General features: G+C 36.8%; 1 long non-coding RNA gene across 1 annotated transcript; it reads left to right on the top strand.

Moving 5' to 3' along the window:
• Positions 1 to 954: 954 nt before the first annotated feature.
• On the top strand, positions 955 to 2,061 carry LOC141898482 (uncharacterized). The gene is made up of 4 exons (XR_012618563.1): positions 955 to 995; positions 1,277 to 1,355; positions 1,529 to 1,579; positions 1,976 to 2,061. It is a non-coding gene; the product is annotated as an uncharacterized LOC141898482 (long non-coding RNA).
• Positions 2,062 to 10,201: the final 8,140 nt, after the last annotated feature.

Genomic DNA, 10,201 nt, shown 5'->3' with positions numbered 1-10,201 from the left:
ATAAATGTGTGTTGGGTACCAACAAAACCCGGATCAAAACGGTAGGTTTTTAATGAACTCGCATTGTACTATAGTTCAATGGGATCGATATTATAATGCTACCACTTAACAACTACTGGTTTATGTTTAGATGTGAGTGGATAAATGAAAACAATCAAAGATGACTAACCATATAAATCTTCCAGTTTCGGTCATATAATACCAGCTGTCTGTACTGTCCCAGGATTTCTTGGTGGCAGCAAAGAGATCTGTGGGGCAGGTGCTATAGGTTGCTGCAGCAATCCTACACAGGAGGAATGGGTCGAGTGTATGCAATGCTGGCAGTGGTACCACATCGCCTGCCTAGGAGAGTCACTCCCAAAAAGTGACTTGGAAACAGCAGATGATCACAAGTGTGGTATATGTACAACACATATTTTAGAGTAAGTTGATTAAGTTTAAATATTATGAGCACTACAAAAATCGTTAAATGAATTAATAATGCAATATCAGAAACAGGTTGATTGTTTGTTTGACTTTGACTGAGACGTGAAACCTAATGCAAAACACTAGATTTTTAGACAGTTCATAACAATGTCTGTTACATGGTTTTTAGTCATCATTTTCAAAGAACTTTCTTTATCGAGTATAAATCAAGTAAGTATGTAAATCGATTGAAATGTCACAGTCATGATTAGGTGTATTTCACAAACAGGTTTATGCATTATTGGTCTTAAATGGTCTGCCTCGGTTTATAAAATGGCCGTAAACCGATTAATGATCTGTATGGGAAATTCAGCTGTCTGGCTATATCGCCATCGACGCCAGTATATGCCAAACAGATCATTAATCAGTTTATAACCTATACTTACAGCCCGCTTAGTAAATGAATGGATGCCCTTGACCAATTTAAAATTCCTGGATATGTTTTGTTGATGCTCATCTGTGTTGTTACTTTTCATTATAGTAAATCGTGGTATAGCCAGCCAGTTACTCTAAGCAGAAAGTTGTGTAAGGTGCGTAAATTAAGTTTTGATGGTAATAATATTTAATTATAATTCAAATTTTAAATATTGAACAGAAAAAAAGAGAACTCCTTTCAATGTATTCTGAGACCTAGAAGTGGCATATTTTTCATAATCTACAAGTGCAGGATATGATGATGCTTGCATGCAATTGTGTACTTTTATAATACCTCAATACTATAGTCGCATTATGAAAAAATATGTTGAATTTTAAATCAGTTCGCACTCGTGTGTTCAGGAATACTGAGTCTCAGTCTCTTATTACATTTCAGAATGTAAGATGTGTCGTTGAGAACCACCAATTGCCGTTGTATCGACCAAAATGTGAAAGGACCATTTTCAGATTCACAGGTATGTACATGTATCTCTTATTATCTTCTTGGTTATCTCTGGAATAAGTACGGGGTCATTTAAATTCCTTTGATGCTATTGAAGTGAACAGTTATAGGTACCTTAGTAATCTAAAGATATTTTCATGTATTATTTTCTCTTGAAATGTTCAGACTTTTTAATTTCCACTTCAGATTCGAAGCTCGATGGAATTGTGCAGAAACCTGTTAAAGCCTGATACTGAGGTATTTTCTATCTTTTTTAGTATACTGAAACTATTTTCCTTGTTTTGCTTATTTGCAATATAATGTGAAATACAGTAGACTCCACCTATGTTGGATCTGTAGAAGTCTCGAATTCTTTTATCTCGGGCCGAAATTTTGGTCCCTTTGCTTCATATTCCATTCAAATTTGCCTTCCTAACGTTGTAATATTATGTAGCTCGGACAGCAAATCCTGGTTCCAAAGAGATCTGAGGTAAGCGGAGTCGACTGTGCTTGCTTTAAAAAAATTTGAGGATGCAAAGTTTTAAACGCATCGATTGAGCTATTATAACAACATATTACGCTAGATTATAAAATGCTAGAACAAAGATTAGATTCATTGGAATTTAGGCTATGTATTTACATATATCGTTCTAGGTTTTGCTAGAAGTTATAAAGAAGAAAGAGGACTGTATCTGGCTAACTGCTTGTCATTTGTTGAAGTAACGATGATACGAAATTGGTAGCGCAAAACTTAAGATTATTCTACAAAGTTGAGCAAATTACCGAATTGACCGGCATTGGTTTAGGCAGAGTCTATTGTGTTGTGTAGAGAAAGAATACTGCGCAAGCCGCATGTACATCAATGCATTTAGTACTCACCCCATTGATAGACGGACGACAGGATTGGTGCTGTGTGGATTTACCTACCCAATATGCATCTATGCAGCATATATAAAGTCCATCAAGGTCAAGGTGACTCAGCACCTCCTCCTTAAATTACATTAAATTCAAAATTGTGACTAAGTTGTATATGAAAATTGTTCTACATTCATAAATGAACTGTCTTGAGTATGAATGGCACCCAGTGTCTATCTGATCGGTTTGTCAGTTTTGTCTGTCCTTAGTCCCAGATAGACCTTCCCAAGTAGGCAGTTCCCTAGACATCTAGTTCTACTTACAGTTTCCTCTATGAAAAGTTACTGTAACTCAAAATTCACTTAATCTAGCAATATTTTTTTTAAGTGCTGTTAGATTCCAGTTATAAGCAATGACTGTCTTATATTGTTTTTCAATGTCAATGATTTATCTTTTAGTACATGTATTCGAATGGATTTCTTTGTTAATTCTCATATAATACAGTGTTTAGTCAAACCACTTTTTAATGCCAAATCTTGAGACCTACAAAAAAGTGACATACATTTCTGGTATTTCATTGACCGTCTATAATAAGAAAACACAAAGAACGAAAGATTTTTGGAAAATCCTACCTAAAAAGCATTTTCAGGCATTACTTACATTATGAAAATTTCGAATAATTCAGGTGTCCCACATTGTCAATGGGTTCATACTTTAAGGGATTTGTATTTAGATGAACTTTTGGCATTAAGTAGTGTGCTTGTCCAATATGAGACGAGAGAGTCATATTTTAACCAAGTTTGACTGTATAAACAGACAGTGAAAATGGCATGTAAAGATGAAGATATTTTTGTAACATCTGACTAAGAAATATTAAATGATTGAATGTAAAAATTGTACTATTCCCGTAGATCATTATTTTAATGAGTAACGATGCTGGACCAGTTCTCTCCTCTAATTGACCGACTCATAGGCGTATGTTTGATCCAACTTATTTAATGTTTGAATGTGCTCATCATATATCAGTTTGGGTCAAGGCGTATGTTTGGTCCTACTTTTTTGAATGATTGAATATGTGCTAATATGCAAATTGAAACAGCCTTCACTTATTTCTTGCTTGTTCAGATGGATTCTTAACTTGCTTTTGTATCTAGGATGTCAAACATTTTCTAAGTTATGAACATACATGTTTCTACATACAGCACGGTCTATATCATGTAATCGTGATTCATTGCAACCCGTTATGACGTAGCTTATATCTGATCTGTAGCCTTATAATAAAGTTTCTTAAATACAGTTATACACAACGAAGGCACCCTTGCAATAGAAGTATTCAAGGGTACAAGTATGTAGGAGATGTGGAAGGTGTAGTGGCGATGGTCTCATTGTTCCATATTGGAAGGAAGAGTCTCATTGGCCCGAATTGGAAGGAAGAGACCTTCACCCAAAAAATGAATAATTTCAAACAAATAAACAAATAGACTTCCTTAATTTTACTATGTAAACAAAAAGCACTATTCCTTGTCATAGAAGTGTATTTGAGGGGGGAGTTACTAGGAGATGTCGAAGGGGGAATACATGGCGATGGTCTAATTGTTCCAAATTGGAAGGAAGAGACCTTGCAACAAAAAATGAATTATTTCAAATAAATAGACTTTGCTGATATGTTATATGCACAGAAAGCATTATTCCTTGTCATAGAAGTGTATTTGAGGGGGGAGTTACTAGGAGATGTCAAAGGGGGAATACATGGCGATGGTCTCATTGGTCCGAATTGGAAGGAAGAGACCTTGCACCGAAAAATGAGTTATTTCAAATGAATAGACTTTGTAATATGTATAGTTAGTAATATGATAGTACTTCGTACATTTTTGTAGTTAGCCTGGGCCTACATGGAAATTAATGTTAAAGTACCTGATGATACAATAAGAGTAGGAGACGGCAAACGCCAAAAATTAAGCGTATACGTGCATACGTTCAGCAATTCAATTCCAATTCAATAAACTATATTGTACTTCATCTCGTATATAGATGGTGCAGTAGTCAATATTACAAATACGCCTGCGCAGAATTTGTAGATGAGACAGTGGTCTCTATTCCGTATTGGATGAAGTATGTACCTCGCGAGTTGCTATTGGCAACCGTTGAAAGATAATAAAAAGGTGGTAAAAGATGAAAAGGTGATAAGATACGAAAATATGATAAAATACCATCAATTGACCTTTTATCACCTTTTGACATTTTTTCATGTTTTCATCACCGTTTTATATGTTTTCACTATCTTTTTGTATTTTTTCATCATCTATTTAAACCTTTTGATTATCGAATGACATATAACCATTTTTTGGTGGCTTTCCCCTTCCATAGCGAAGCACCATCGGCACATGGCACATTTTGTCGATGTCTAAAAGCCTATGATCTAGAAGCAGGGATAAGAACAAGATGGCGTGATGATGGGACCTCCTGCCATCCTCACTTGCCAGGTTTTGGTTGCCACTATCAAAGCTCACTGCTGTCGATCCAGTTTTATGAAAACGTATCTCAAAATTTTAGGTTTCATTACTATTATAGCTTACACTTTTTCATGAAACTGGGTGTCGAGCTATAAATTGGATCCGTTTTCTCTATTTGCGCGAAGTAGGTACGCGATCGCGTAATGACTATTTGCGCGAGTTGTTACTTCGCGCAAAATAAACCTGCGCGAGCTGTGATGGCGAAGCACCATCGGCACATGGCACATTTTGTCGATGTCTAAAAAGCCTATGATCTAGAAGCAGGGAAAGAACAAGATGGCGTGATGATGGGACCTCCTGCCATCCTCACTTGCCAGGTTTTGGTTGCCACTATCAAAGCTCACAGCTGTCGATACAGTTTTATGAAAACGTATCTCAAACTTTTAGGTTTCATTACTATTATACATTACTATACATTTTCTGTTTCTTCACAGAAAACCCCATTGAGATTCGCGTGATTATTATTATTAGGGTTTTCTGTTTCTTCACAGAAAACCCTATTGAGATTCGACTGTTTCTTATTATTAGGGTTTTCTGTTACATTACAGAAAACCCTATTGAGATTCGCGTGTTTCTTATTATTAGGGTTTTCTGTTACATCACAGAAAACCCTATTGAGATTCGCGTGTTTCTTATTACTATTATTATTATTTTTTCCACACTTTTTTGTCAAAAGTACATAGGCTTTTTTACATTACCACTGTTGCCGATACAATCCGTCTGATATCATTCAGCTCACTTCGATCTACAAATACTCCGTGCGTATTTTGAAGAATCATCGCTACAAAAGCACTGTCGGGCCGTAAACATCGAAAATTGAGTCCCATTCAAAGAGCCGACATGTTTTTTTAAGTCGTCTTTACGAAATCTACCGCACGTTTCTTGTCACGTCGATTATCAATTCAAGCATAAATTAACAAATTTATTACCCAAAGATTGCACATTCTGTCGCGGTTTTTAAAAACTAATTTTAACAATAGCCCAATTTCCTCATCAAATCATATTACCGATCCACAGGAAATTTACTACTTTAGATTTTAAAAGCACTTTCGAGCCGTAAACATCGACAAATCGACGTGTGTCACAACATCGTCGTTCCGGGGATCAGCTGCGAGTATGTTGGATTACTGTGTATGTCATTTGTCAGGACATTAAACAGAAGACAACTTAGGATACTACCTTGCGTGACTCCACTAGTTTGATCGACTTATTCCAAGATGAGGCGTTCCGTTGATTTCGGCTACAAGTTTTCGTTCAGAGATAACTGCTGAGCAATTTGGGCGACCTATCATTGATACTGTTTCGTAATAGCCTGTTTAGTAATGACTGATGTTGTGCCTTATCAAATGCTTCGTCGAAATCCACCGTTGAACGGGATTCTTAGACTGTGCAGAAAACCCGTTATCGCTGCTTTGCAGCTATATTTAGGGTTTTCTGTTACATCACAGAAAACCCTATTGAGATTCGCGTGTTTCTTATTATCATTATTATTATTATTATTATTTTTTCCACACATTTTTTGTCAAAAGTACATAGGCTTTTTTACATTACCGCTGTTGCCGATACAATCCGTCTGATATCATTCAGCTCACTTCGATCTACAAATACTCCGTGCGAATTTTGAAGAATCAACGTTACAAAAGCACTGTCGGGCCGTAAACAGCGAAAATTGAGCCCCATTCAAAGAGCCGACATGTTTTTCTAAGTCGTCTTTACGAAATCTACCGCACGTTTCTTGTCACGTCGATTATCAATTCAAGCATAAATTAACAAATTTATTACCCAGTGATTGCACAGTCTGTCGCGGTTTTTAAAAACTAATTTTAACAATAGCCCATTTTCCTCATCAAATCATATTACCGATATACAGGAAATTTACTACTTTAGATTGATTTTAAAAGCATTGTCGAGCCGTAAACATCGACGAATCGACGTGTGTCACTACATCGTCGTTCCGGGGATCAGCTGCGAGTTTCTCCTCATCATGAGAATCGAATCGAGTACAAATTAATTTATTACTACCAGTGATTTGGTTGCGGACTTCAAGCAGTTAGTTTAACAATACCTATTTTTCTTTACCAAATTAACCGTGTATTTACTAAGATAATCATAAGTATACCGGGGAGTCGTAGGCCTAAACGAAACACGCCGAAGTGATACAGCGGAGAAAAGCTGTTATGTCGACGAGGTATCAAAATAAAAGAATATATTACTTTATTCGGCCGCGGGCTTCAACCTCTATATCAATACCATCAATACTCTATATTTCCTACAGTACATACCGATCATTGTCAAATGCACAAGGAATTTACTAAATACAAGTATATAACACAATCCTTTCCGTATGCTGGACTCACACTTGACATTCGGAGTAAGCATTCGCTGTGGGGGAAAGGGATCGTTCGCTGTGTCGCTTGTGTTATCGAGTTTGACGCGGCTTTAGGCCTACCGGTGCTGAGCTTTACTGTCTCAAACAAACACAGTATAATTGTTGCGTTTATTAACGGACTCATTGGATTGAACTTCAAAACAAAATTTACGATATTTAGGTGGGTTGTTATTCAATAGGCCTACGACCAATCTGTCCGGATGTTAGGCCTTCGCATATACATAGGCCTAAATAGGCTAGTAGCGTTAAGCGTTCGCTGTGGGGGAAAGGAGATCGTTCGCTGTGTTTGCTTGAAGTGTTTATCGAGTTTTACGCGACCTTAAGGCAGGTAGGATTTAAATTTTCTACGGTGTTTTTTTACAACACTTATATCATAACTATGATAAGTATAATTTTTTTTCAGGGATGAAGCAGAAGTGTCATAACAAAAGAGGTCAAATTCATTGTTGACCAATCTGCATTGCTGGAACAGTTTAAGTTTTGCATTTTGTGTCGTGGGAAAAACACTGTCCTTCGTAGAGTTATTTCTACCCAGCTCATCGTGAAGACGAAATGTCAGCAGTGTCACCATGAAACCAAATGGCAAAGTGAACCATGTGTAATAACCAGTCTGTTAGTAAGTTCACTGATAGTGCTGACTGAAAATGTCAGCTCAAAAGTTATACTACTGCTCAGGTAAGAAAAAGAAAATCAAGCATTCAGTAAAAGGTTTACATTTTGATCGCTTTATAATATGGATAATTATCATTATTGGATTATCTGCTTATAGGTTGGCAGGTATCTAAGGCATAAGTACAAGAACTGCGTTTCGACACCAAGCACAGTTTGTACAGAAGGCAGTGTACTCCGTTTGAAAATCTAGTCATCAGTCTTTACTCGACAGCCTCAAAGGATCAGCACTTCTCATTGGGGGGATGCTAGGTGTGACTGCGCAGGACACTCTGCAAAATATTGTTCATATTCGATAACGGACCTGAAAAGTAATGAGATTATTTCGTCAGAACTGATACAGGTGTGGTATATCATTTGAAATTTTAGTCCCTTATAATAATATTACTTCTTACTGATGAGAACATAATCTTATAATCCATTTAGTCAAATGAGGTAACATCATCAAATGCGATGGAAATTGAAGGTCTGATTGAAGACGTACGAAATGACAGCTTTCATAAGCGATATGCACCCTTCAGTGTATAAGTGGGCTCGAGACACCTGCAAAGTATCTCATTACTTTGATACCTGGCATTGTGTGAAGGGTAAGTCAATTATCAAATCAAAATCCTGTTATAACATCCCGCTATACTTTGAATCAATATCAATTTCACTTGGTGTTAACTCATTCTGGTATGAGAGCAATAGACATTTATTTTCTGTGTAATATTATGTTTTGCAACAGTGATTAAGAAACTCGAGGAACCAAGTAAAAAGAAAGGTCTCAAAGATATCTAAGCTTGGATTCAAAGTATCCGAGTTCACCTGTATTGGTGCGCTATGTCGTCAAAACCTGGGGACCATGAAGATATAAAACGAAAGTGGGAAACCTTTTGGAACATATTTCAAACAATCATGAAAACTGTATGCATGGAGATTATGGAAAGAAAAAACTAGAGGACCAACGGTCCTGTGCCTGTGCTCTCGAGGCAAAGTTTTTTTTATAATATCAATGAAAACATATTACATTGATCAGTCTTACTCTTTTAATAATGCAGATCTGTTGCTTCACATTTACCCTGGACACTACGGTGGAACTGGGCGCCTCAAGACAGTGGTAGGCAGGAACAAATACGGTTCGGTTATAGTACAAAAAGATCGACAGACCAATGTATATCACTTTCAAAGTCTTTTTAGTAATAATGTGACCGATAATAACTTAAATGAAAATCTATGATAAAGTTAACTTCATTCAAAAAACTTATTTCACTGTATGAAATACGCGCGTATTCACAACGCGCGCATCAATATGAGCCTATGCCACTATGTCACTGTAGTGTGTGCAGTGTGAGATACTAGTTATCTGCCAGACTAGTTATCTGCCAGCGCACGCTTGCCTTGCGTAGTATGGCTAGACGCCAACAGCTGCTATGCAATACGTCTGCAGTAAATGAATAAACACACGCCACACTGTCATACAACTCGGTGATAATTTCGGTCTGACTGTAAAAATTAGGACTTTCAAGAACATTGTCTGCCAACCTTTCGAAGTTTAAGTCTCCCACTGATTTTCCAAACAAAAAACAAGGAATTTAAGACTGCTACGGTACCGACCCTTGGTGCAAGGTGCCCGTTCACACCCGAGTGATGTAGTCATTAGTCATCCGCATATCAATTCACCTTGTAAAATAAATCTATCCGAATGAATTATTAATAAAACATTATTCAAAAATCTTTTCAATATCAACTTCTATCTCCATTCAACCCAATATAATCTGAAATAATCTTGAATACAAATTGCCGGATCTATTTTTGCAGCGGATTTAACCCCATTTATCGGATCTTTCGATAATTCAATTACAGTAAAAATGGTGTGCTTTGGTTCGCGGTAAACACACACAACACCATACCGACACGCTCGTAATAGCTCTCTCGTTCCTCGAGAGCTTAAAATGGATATTACCAGGTATCGATGATAACCTAATGTCTTCCTAAGCTAATGACTTGATACATGGGTGATTAGTTGCACTTTACATGTACATATTATATTTCGTCATTTTTCTAGATACATATGCCGCAAGTGAGCTCAAGAAAATAATGAAAAACACCAGAACAGTGAATCAAATCGGAAATATGTCATCGTATGGTCAGACGAGCTCTGTAGAAGCATTTCATAGTGTGTTAAACCACTTTGCACCTAAGATGATACACTTTTCATGTATTGGAATGCTTAGCAGGTTAGTAATAAGTAGCTGTGAATAGCTTTAACTTGTAAAAACACTCCACACTCATCTCATAAATTAGCGTCTTTACAAATTGGTTCTTATCCTGTGATATTTCTTTAATTTCCATAAACCTTAAGTGCCGTGGGACATGAACCTGAGACTTATAAATCCTTCGTGGCTTTGTTTTGGATCCAACTAGCTAGTGTTGCCATCTTCTAGTTTTTATTTTAACTTGCTACATCTGTAT

The sequence above is a fragment of the Tubulanus polymorphus genome, chromosome 2 (assembly GCF_964204645.1).
Source record: "Tubulanus polymorphus chromosome 2, tnTubPoly1.2, whole genome shotgun sequence".
Taxonomy (NCBI): domain Eukaryota; kingdom Metazoa; phylum Nemertea; class Palaeonemertea; order Tubulaniformes; family Tubulanidae; genus Tubulanus; species Tubulanus polymorphus.
Note: the sequence above shows the minus strand (reverse complement) of the source record. Positions and strands in the feature narration are given on the sequence as shown.